Below are 10,317 nucleotides of genomic sequence, written 5' to 3'. Positions count from 1 at the left end.
TGTGCTGCAGAAAAGTAGCCCACTAAATGCTGCCCGAAATTTCTAGACTCACTTTTGTCCAGCACAAGCCTCTTTTTTTTTGTGAAAGTTTGCCCTACCGCACAATAAAAAGTTTTCATATGTACAACACTCTTTATTTTTGTCATTCTTTTCCTTGAGTGGGTAAATTTGGTGTTAGTCATTTTGAGGTAGCGGGGCATTTTCACCATGTTAAGTGGGTTTATTCTTCTCATTCGCACGAATCAGTCGTTTATTTATTCGCGTGGTATTGCCGCGCAAATGGTTGTCTCGCGTGATACTAGTGTAGTGCAGTAAAGCGACTTTACAGAATGGTGGTATGTATGAGCCAGCATGCAGGCTGCTTGATTGTTGTTGTTTTTTGATGATACAGAAATTGTGACGAATTAAACAGAGACAATTGCAGGTGTAAAAACGGGTGCTGCACCCTCTTCGGCTCGTGGCTGTTCGAAAAGTGTGGTTGCATTTGGCTACCTATGCTATGACTTATGAGCACTACTGTTTTTCTTGCAGGCAGTGTCCTTTGAGCTGACAACCAGGACTCCCCTGCGTATGAAACAAGAAGTTTGATTTCCGTGGAAACAACGGTATGAAAATGCAATAAGTAAAACACATTCATTCAAATATTCTTTGTAAAGATGGCACCCAGGCCTGCACAGACAAAAGTATGAATCACTTGTAAAAATGCGAGGCCTTCAAGCGTTATGATGCTGTATTTCGTATCTTATTTTTAGTGACTCTTTCTATCAGTTCGTTACTACATGAACGTTATGAATTCACATAACGATTTCCTCAGCATGGAGCTTTGTAGTTTTTCAGCAACTCTACATATTCCATAAGATGCGTGGTTTTGCAGAGCCAACAAGAAGAACTCTTTTTCGAAAAGAGCTCTTTAAGAAAGCTTCAGTTGTTAGTGAGAGCTTGTGCTGTGTTCTTTTCTTCGTCTTGTCAAGTTTGAGGTGTTCTTTCATTATGAATGTATACCAATTAACTTCCCAGCTCTAAAGCATATTACATTATAACCCAAATAACCCTTTGAGTCATTACAGGTACAGACCTCTCGGGAATGCCACTTGAAGATCGGTGCAAGTTCTAGATGTATCCTTTCCCACAACACATTTGGACGAAGAAAAAATGTAAGTTGCCGATTCTTTTTTACGAATAGCCGAGTAAGAAATTACCGGTAGAAGAACACTTTACTGAAATGAAAAACGTTTCGGCTTCCACGTGGGATCCTCGTTCAAAATGAAACTGCCAGTACAAGGGGGGGGGGGGGGGGGAGGGAGATGTTTAAGTACAGCCAAAAATGTGACGCAGGTGGCGTCAGCATCGTGAAAACACGTTTCCTGGGTTTTGTGCGACGTTCGCTCTGTTGCGTGTACTAGTGATTCCACATGAAGGCGCGGAAGTGTTTTTGCTTTCTCTTTTGCAAATGTATTTCAGTTTATCTCGTAGCCCAAAGTTGCTGCCTGTTCTGGGTGAGCATGCAGAAACATTTCGCGGATAAACTGGAACACGGCACGATTAAAATTCGGGAAAGTTGGCCGGTATGACTATAGTGGCTTCGCGTTGTTCTGAACAATGCGGCCAAATTACTCTGTGTAACGAGAACTGAAATGATGTGAAATTATTTGAAAGGCCGTAAATCACTCCTTCTCTGGTGTGGACTTTCATTTCATTCTCTGGTCTAAGTCTTCATTTTCGTGCAATATATTTTTCGTACTTCACATGTCTGTGGTTTGGTGTGAGGGGCTTATGGTTGCACTGGATTTTGTTCTTTTTCTGAAATTTTCTGTAGATGGCTATTCAAGGTGGGGGAAATCCAAGTGACGGCCCCTCACATATATACCTCCATCTGCGGCAGCAGGGAACAAGTTATTCAGATGACCTCGGGAAATCTTCAGCGTGCCTTGATTTTGTGCCTGCTTGTGTACTACGTAAATTGCGAAGCTTATCTCTGAATTTTTCCAAGCGCCTTTTTTCATGCAGGAAACTATAGATCCCATTTAAAGTTTGTCCAAAAGACAGATTGCAATCGGCCTAGAAACTTGTTAGTGCTGCATAAAAAACGATAACTTGGCGTGGGAATCACAACTCAGGTGGAACTGTAAAGAGGAACCTAAGTGGGAAGTGTAAAGATGGATTCGTAAAGACAAGTGAATTCCAAGTGTAATATTAGACTCTGAGTGAAACAGAGAATGTTAAACACTGCTTTGTATGAAACAGTGAATTTGTAATAAATGTTCTTTCTACTTTCCCACATTCTGCGTTTTTTCTGTGGGGAACCAGGACAATAATGCTGTACTGGGAAAGTGGACCTCTGAGAACCATCTTATAAATGTAGCTCAAACTCGAATTCGTCTGAAATGGTTCAATTGCAGTACCAAACAATTCGAAATACTTTGCATACGTCCGTGCAAATATTGAGGTAAAGAATCTGTATATTTGGCCATGTTTGTTAAGCTGTTCACGCAACATTTATTAAACAGGTTTAATAAGGATATATGAATAAACCGAGTTTTACCTGAAAGTCTAAAGCAATATAGGAAACACCAGTTCGCCCAGGAATCCGCACTCGTCTAATACTCATTAAGGAACGATAATTACATTGGGGTGGTTCGCAGCTTTGCTTTTTAATAAATAGCCCACAGGCGTTTCATAATAATAAATATAAATGTTCAAAACTACTGATGCCAAACTTCTGGAAATGAGCTCCTGTTAAATGCGCAAATATGTGTGCATGTACTGCAATTCTCTTTTGATAATCATGCCCTGAGTTGTCAGTCAAGAATTTTTGGCTTAAGGCTATGTTATCATAACTTTGGCGTCCTTTTGAAGTATGCTATCAAGTGCATGTTTCCACTAAAGCTTGGTTTCACTAAAGCCTAATGTTGTTTAACTAAAACTAAAATTCATGCCCACAATTTACCAAAAGCCCTATCATACATGTTTGATACTGGTTTCTTAAACGGCACAAAGCTGATGCAAACATCAAATTTAGTTATGCCAGTTTATAAGACTTAAGCGTTGCCAAAACTCACAAAGATTTTGGGGTGACAACCTGGGTAACAATTATCGAACAGATAATGCAATGCATATATATTAAGAGAACATTTTCAAGCTTTTTAGCACCGCAATTTTAGGAATTATAAAAGTAACTTCTCTTTTAGCCCCAGCCGTGTGGCCGGCAGTTTATTCAAGGGACGAATAAAAGACACCCGACGCAAAAGTTTAGACTGCGCAATGGACAGCATGGTCGCGTCTTCCACTAACGCGATATTTGTTTACCACGCGGGAAAGGCGCCTTCGGGGCGTCCCCACAGCTGCGCCGGCGAAAGCGCGCCTGGCGCGCAACATGACACCTTCCAGGTGTGTGTCCTTGAACGGCGGTAGATGTAACTTATATATAGGTATACATGCTGAAAGCGGCAAAGTAACCCATAACTGAGTAACCCTTACGTGTATACGTATATAAGGGTTACGAAGATAAAGGTTACATTTGTACCTTATAAATTATAGGTTACAAAAATTCGAAAATGTATACCTCTATTAAGGGTTACACAGCTTAGAGTGTACGCACGGCGTGTACCTCCCCTGATCTCTCATCTATTCATGGCTCGCACACTTCCCATGTGCCTTGCTTGGTAACAGCGCAAATAAAACAGGACACAAAAGGAAGAAGGAACGGACACAGCGCTGCCTTACAACTGAAATTTTATTGCGGTTGCCAGCGGTTTTGTAGGAACGCTGGCAATAACAACAAAAAGGAAAAAAGTAGAAAAGGAGAAGGAAAAGAAAAGTTTTTATACATGATAACATAAAAGGAATAGATACATCACGTATTCCTTGGCGTGTCACGATAAGAATTTTGGGAAGGCATAAAACTCACAGTGGTCATGACGAAACGAGATAAGTACAAATGACATAACAAAAATCATGGTCGCAATCGAACCGTGGGACAGGCCTAAGTAATCTTCATTTACCGGGAGGGGTGCGCTGCGCCAAGTACTGACACTCCTTATCTGAGAGGGAGATAGATGGAGTGCTTACGCATTGTTGTCCTAACTTTAAGATTTCGTTGGCTTCTAAAATTTCCCGCACGATTTGGTTGTCATGCTTCCCTATCACTATGCTCTGATCCAGCGCCGGCTGACATTTGGCAACACAATCGCGGCAATGTTTGGAGAGATGACCACTGAACGCTTTGGAAACGTTATAGTGGTGCTCCCTTAATCTTTCATTGAGACATCGACCGGTTTGGCCTACATACTGCTTGCCACATGACAGGGGGACAGAATAAACAACTTTTTCAGTGCAAGAAACAAACTTGTTTTCATGCTTGGTAGTACACTTGCTTCGCGCCGATCCTGAATTAACCTTTCGGCACATTTGGGACAGTTTCAGTGGGGCTGAAAATACCACCTTTACATTTACGTTACTTCCTACTTTTTTCAGGCCATGGGCAACTCTGTGTATGTACGGAATAACCGCAAAGCGCTCTTTCTTGGTGGGGGCAGCCTCGGGCTGGTCCCCTTTCTTTCCTTCCTTCAACATGGACTCGGAAACAGCTGTCAGAACCCCCATCGGGTATCCTGCAGTCACAAGCCGCCTTGTTTGCACCTCAAAACTGCTCTTGACGGCATGAGGGCAAGATTTCCTCAACGCGTTGCCAAGACAGGTCTTGACAATTGCTCTTTTCACGAGTTTCGTGTGAGCAGGTGTCCTGTTTTATTTGCGCTGTTACCAAGCAAGACAATGTACCAACTCGCCCAGTCGTCTGTTTTGGCATCCCATATGCCCCATGCTTATACTCCTCTCGAAGCGGGACTTCGCACTGGACTTCGTCATGCTTGACTCTACATCGATCATCCCACCCCAAATACGAATCCTTACTGACTTCTTCGAAGCAGTTCAAACTTGAGGAGTCTTCCGGAGAGGCTGTCACATATCTCCGCCGCATCCTTCTTGTCGGGAACAGCCGTTGCGGCCTCCAAAACCCAAGCGGTGCAAATCGTTCGATATAAAAAAGAGAAGGAAACTCGTCTTGAAAATGTCTCTCCATTCGGGTCCCTCGCGTCTATTCCCAAAGATCCCGATTCTTTCAAAGTCTTCATCAATAAATACATTGCCGACGCCAGCTATGCCTCCGAAGTGTTCAGAATATGGTACGCCCTTCTATCAACGTCTAAATGCCCTCACAGCTTCAATGCCACCAAAGCCGATCTCCTCCACCTCATCTGGTTTGGCCCAATTGTTATGTTAGCGCACATTCACACCCCCTACAAATGACTCGTCAACCCTTGTACAGGTCCTCATACTGTCGATGTTTCATACTCACACTGATAACCCAATTTTCGAATTTTCTTGCACGAACAGTCTAGAGCCACGAGTCCGCTCTTCATGCCAACCAACCCGCCGGTCTGGACCACCAGCCTTCTCGGTGACAGACATCCAGATCTTTTGTCTTGAAGTCACCACTAAGCGTAACTCTCTCCGTGTATCCCCCTCTCTACATGGGCCAAGAACGTTCCCTCTCAATGAAAGCGTCCATTTTCCTCCCGCAGCAAAACAAACTTGCAGTTTCCTTTTCTTGTCGTGCCCACCTTCAACGCAACGCAGTTAATATCTTTAACAAACTGGACCCATATCTGTTCGCTTGGAATCAGACGATGGACTTGTGCTGCTGCTGCCACATAACTGCCTCTCCTCGCTCCCCGCCCACCTCTGACGCCCTTCATTTCCTATGTTGCTCCTCCCAGGTAAAGGCAATGGAGGTTTTGCTGAATTCAATTCAATTTACCCGCGTTCGCACTGCTGGGGCGCCATCCGTCGGGCCCTTTGCTTTTGTTGGGCTTGCAGCTCAAGCCACAAGCTCGAAGCTCGAGCACGGGCCCTTCTTGCATCTTGTGGTTAAGATATTGTTTTTCACGCGTCTATTGTTTGTTATCGCAGAAAATACACCAAGACCTCCTAATTAAAATAACACAGCTATTATCAGTTATGTATTCATGTTTTGCATCAAATATGTTTCATGTGTTCTTTTTGCTGAACAATGTTTACAAGTACGAAGTGTTTTACGAGATTTACAGTAGAACGGAAATATTTGTCTATCTAAACAACTCGTTCAAGAATTCTTTTAACTTTTGGCCGTACGGTTGAATCGAGGAACAGAGACACACAGCAAGATTTTCGCGTTTAATTAGCCCAAAAAAGGCTATCGTCCCTCAAAACTCGGTGATGAAAGGCACTGTATAGCAACTCACAGCATGCGTTATTCAACGGCACGGTCAACTTCATAAGCCAACCAGACAAGGCAACACAACGGACGACGCAACAGGTCCCACAAAAGTATCAAGGAGGTTCATGTAGCTTGTCAACGGAGGTGGGCGACAGCTGCCACCGTACTGCATTACCGCGACAGGTGGCTGCGTGCAGACTTTTTATTCCCGAGCCGAGAGTTTAATTTATCTCCATTCAGCGCCAATCAACCTTGCCTCCTCCTCCCCTCTATTCTATCCATGCCCTCATATTGTATTTATAAGAAGATACAGTGCCTCTCGACGGCGTGAATAAGGCGTCTTTTGATTAATGTTCTGTCAAACGCGTCAAGAAACGGCCGTCAGAATCTCGGAGATGCACGATTTATCATCTTTCAATCGCTCTCCCCAGATTAACCTGTAAGCTTCGCTTGTTTCGCAGAAGCGGATACATTGTAGCAAGCTACTTTTTTGTTATTACGGCCGATGGCCGTAATTATGAGTATTCAAAAGCTTTTTTACGAGCTCGAATAGACGCTACGTGAAAATACAATTTTGGAACTTCCGGGAAATCTCCTGAGCATAAAGTCCGCAGTCCATGATCGCGAGCGCGGGTACAACTGCAGGCTGCGCAGAGCGAACCGACAGGCGCTCGACTGCTAATTCTGGCCATTTCCATCGGCTTTCAAAAAAGGATCCAGCCCGTCGCGCTTACAAAATCCGTGCTTGACAGTCCGAGTGGACGGAGCTCGCTTCGAGTGCGCGGCGCTTTGGAGAGGTCGCTGGTTGTTAAATCCCCGCGACTTAAGTCTCAATCCCATCAACCTTCACATACGCCCCGAAAGGGCGAACGGGAACTGCTCGTGGGAAGGGCCACGGTACAGCCTTAGCAACGAGAACTTTGCTCTAGATCCCCCCCCCGTATTTGCGAATGAATAAGCTTTTATCTGCTCTTTAGTTTGCTTGTAGAATGGACGTACTTGGTCAGGGATGGGCGTGTATAAAAGCTTCGGCCAAACTAGAAATGAGTTTAAAACCTCATTTCGGGAACTCGGTTTTATATAAATTTCGGAGTATTGAAAGGAGGTTCTCCGAGATCGGGAAAGAGAAAGTTTAGTTATTACTGCACACAAAAAGAAATTTAGTAGTGCATAAAAACCTGTGTAAGGAAAAAAAAACTCTCGGACAACGCTAATATCGTCTTCTTGGTAGATTCAAATAAGTTCATTATCGCTGTTCCGTACAGACAGTGCTTTCTATGTATCTGCAAAAGCGCTCTAGGAGTTAGCTTTCACGAATTAAAGAGCGCCTCATGGATGCCTGTTTTATCGCCCAGGGATCACCACAGTCTAGGCTGTTTGTTTGTCCATTTAACAGAAGCAATTAAACTGAAACCATGAAATGGTATGCGTCGACGTCTTGTTAATGCGAAAGCATTAAATTACCCTTTAAGCGAAAAGCGAGCGCACGGTGTCTGTAGCAGCGAAACGGCGCCTAAACCTCCCATAGGCTGCAACGCGTAGCACATGCGGGAACAGATGAAACCGCGAGGAAAGCAGACAGCGTGGCTGTGGATGCTATTCTGCACCCGACTGCGTCAGCAGATCATCGAACACAACCACGTTGGCCTCTCCCAGGGGCACAACAGTCAACGCTGAGCCAAGCCGCCCAGCGTGGCAGTACGTAGTACCACACCGTTATGGAGTCTCAAGCATCTACATCGCTGGCGGCCGCCAGCTCGGCAGGAGCGAAAGGTGGCCGTTCTCGACAGTATACCTCAGATACCAGCAGCAAAACTTAAAAACACTACCCGCAGCGCAAAACTCGGAGACGTTTTCACGGGCTCTCGACGCGGATGATCGTGCTCTTTCGGGATCACCAACGTCCCATCCGGCGCCTAACAAGCCGCTTTGCAACAAGTGGTGGACACTGCCATCAACTACCTCGCACCACACCGGCTCACCTGGCACCACTCAAAATCAGCCCTTCTTGTCCTTCGAGCACGCACCCGCGGAAGACCCCTAGACCCGGCACCGGACCCTCAGGTTATGATCCACCAGGCCCCCATTCCACAAGTGAAGACACTGGGGATTCTGGGAGCAGGCTTTCACGCAGATGATCTAGACCAGCACTTCTACTCCAACTACACTCCACCATACCGCAGCTCTCCCATCCCATCTGCCGTATATGCATGCACAAACACGGTCTTAAAGAACAAAACACGTGTCAACTGGTGCCAGCATTACTACTCAGCTTACTCACGTCTGACACTCCCTACGTTAAACTCCGACCCCAAGAATACTCGAAGAGATTCTCTCATCCGTCGAGCCTACAAGATAGCCCTGGGACTCCCCGCTTTCGCTCCACTCACAAATAAACTCCTTCAACTTGGACTTAATTCACTCTCCGAACTTGCGTGGAGAAATACTGCGAGAGCGAAGGACGGCTGAAGAGACAGCCATCGCTCTAGCAGCGACCACGGCTTCCTCTAACTACGTGGCAATCCTCACAGATTCGCAACAGGCTTGCCGCTACTACTGTACTGGCCGCATCTCTCCCTCAGCACTGAAGATACTATCCTCAATGAAGGATCCCCCCCACAACCAGATTGTGTGGACACCAGGCCATTCTTCCCTCGAGGGAAACGAGGCGCTACACGTACGCCGCTGCCCGCGCTCTTACATTCCGGGCTTTTTCGTCGACGGAAGAGGACCTTTCCGAACCCTCCATGTATCCCCCGGTCCTTCCCCGATACACTGAAATCTGATATCATTATCGCCAACTACGGCTTCAATACCCTCCTCCTCACCCATCTCTTAGCACACAGGCGGCTCGCATTTGGCGTCGACTGCACACCAACACATTCTACAACACCTCGATACTCCACTACATCTCTCCCTCCACTTACCCCTACAACTGCCCCTCTTGCTCCGTCCCGAACACTACCTACCACCTAGTCCGGGAATGCCCCTACGCGCCAAACCCCCTCCCTTCCCCATCCCCTAAGCAGTGGGAGCGCGAGCTGGCCAGCTCAAGGTGCGAGGACCAAGAACGCCTTATCTTTTTTTTTATTGCGCCATTTTGCCACAGGGCATAGGTAACAGGAAAAAAATAGACAAAACAGGACAGGGGAACGACAAAAAAGGAAAGCAAAAAAAAAGGAAAGAAAGAAAGACACACAATGTGAGGCGGGCGCACTACAGAAAACTATAGAGTCCAGTTTCGGAAATGAATTCCAACAGTTTCGTGTAAAGTGGGCCGTGCGCCCACCGATGAATATCGGGAGGTCGCCCTGGGCGATGTCCTGTGGGCCCCATGTGTCGAGCTAGGGTTGATTGCTCGTGCCCAAGCAGCTGCGCTAGCTCGCGGCTATATGGACTAAGAAAGCCGCCCGCTTTTATGCTCAATAAACGTTTTCCAATCGATCAATCAATCTCCAAACTGGTATAAGCTCAAAGAACCAGCCAACTCTTTCGCCTTACGCTCACCCTTACAGTCCGCACAGTCCTCCAGAATTCAGGCCATCCTATACCGGACCCCCATGAGGCATTATAGCCAATACCACATCAAATACGGGCCACCATTACAGTCCCCTCAACCCCAAGACGTATGCATCCCGAGTTCAACAAAGGACGTCGCAACGCTCGCTTTCACTATACCTATAGAATAAATACTCATCGGCCAAGAACACCCTGCATACACCGACATCACCCACTGACCTCCCCATACAATCCCAGCGGTCACCGAAACCAACGGCACCACCGCAGCCACATACCAGCAACCTACCTCCGTCTGCTGCGGAAGCTACGGTAATAGCCCTCGCAGCGCATGCAAAAACGTCCGACAACCTCCCGATTATCACCGACTCGCAGAAAGCCTGTCGAAGATACCTCCTCGGAAGAATTCCCCTGCCTTCCCTCAAGCTCCTACAACCTCTACAACTGCAGCTGTCGCCAACAAGCTTTGGCTGTTGTTAAAGCAGTTTATGGATGACGCAGAAGCTCGTGCCACCGGTTCCCGGCTTGGACACACTGCCAGAACT

General features: G+C 46.3%; 1 protein-coding gene and 1 long non-coding RNA gene across 3 annotated transcripts in view; one reads left to right on the top strand and one right to left on the bottom strand.

The window, feature by feature from the left end:
* The window catches only part of LOC144180268 (uncharacterized), a 3,102-nt gene extending 810 nt beyond the window's left edge, over positions 1–2,292 (top strand). The window contains exons 2-4 of the long non-coding RNA XR_013324357.1: positions 532–605; positions 1,068–1,154; positions 1,817–2,292. This is a non-coding gene — a long non-coding RNA (uncharacterized LOC144180268). The remainder of the gene's footprint in view (positions 1–531; positions 606–1,067; positions 1,155–1,816) is intronic.
* The window catches only part of LOC144178228 (dopamine D2-like receptor), a 773,504-nt gene that overhangs the window by 369,384 nt on the left and 393,803 nt on the right, over positions 1–10,317 (bottom strand). The gene's annotated exons all lie outside the window — the stretch shown is intronic.

The sequence above is a fragment of the Haemaphysalis longicornis genome, unplaced genomic scaffold (genome assembly GCF_048455015.1).
Source record: "Haemaphysalis longicornis isolate Haplotype H1 unplaced genomic scaffold, Haemaphysalis longicornis Haplotype H1 scaffold_4, whole genome shotgun sequence".
Lineage (NCBI taxonomy): Eukaryota > Metazoa > Arthropoda > Arachnida > Ixodida > Ixodidae > Haemaphysalis > Haemaphysalis longicornis.
The sequence above is the reverse complement of the archived record's forward strand: the minus strand, read 5'-3'. Positions and strand labels throughout refer to the sequence as shown.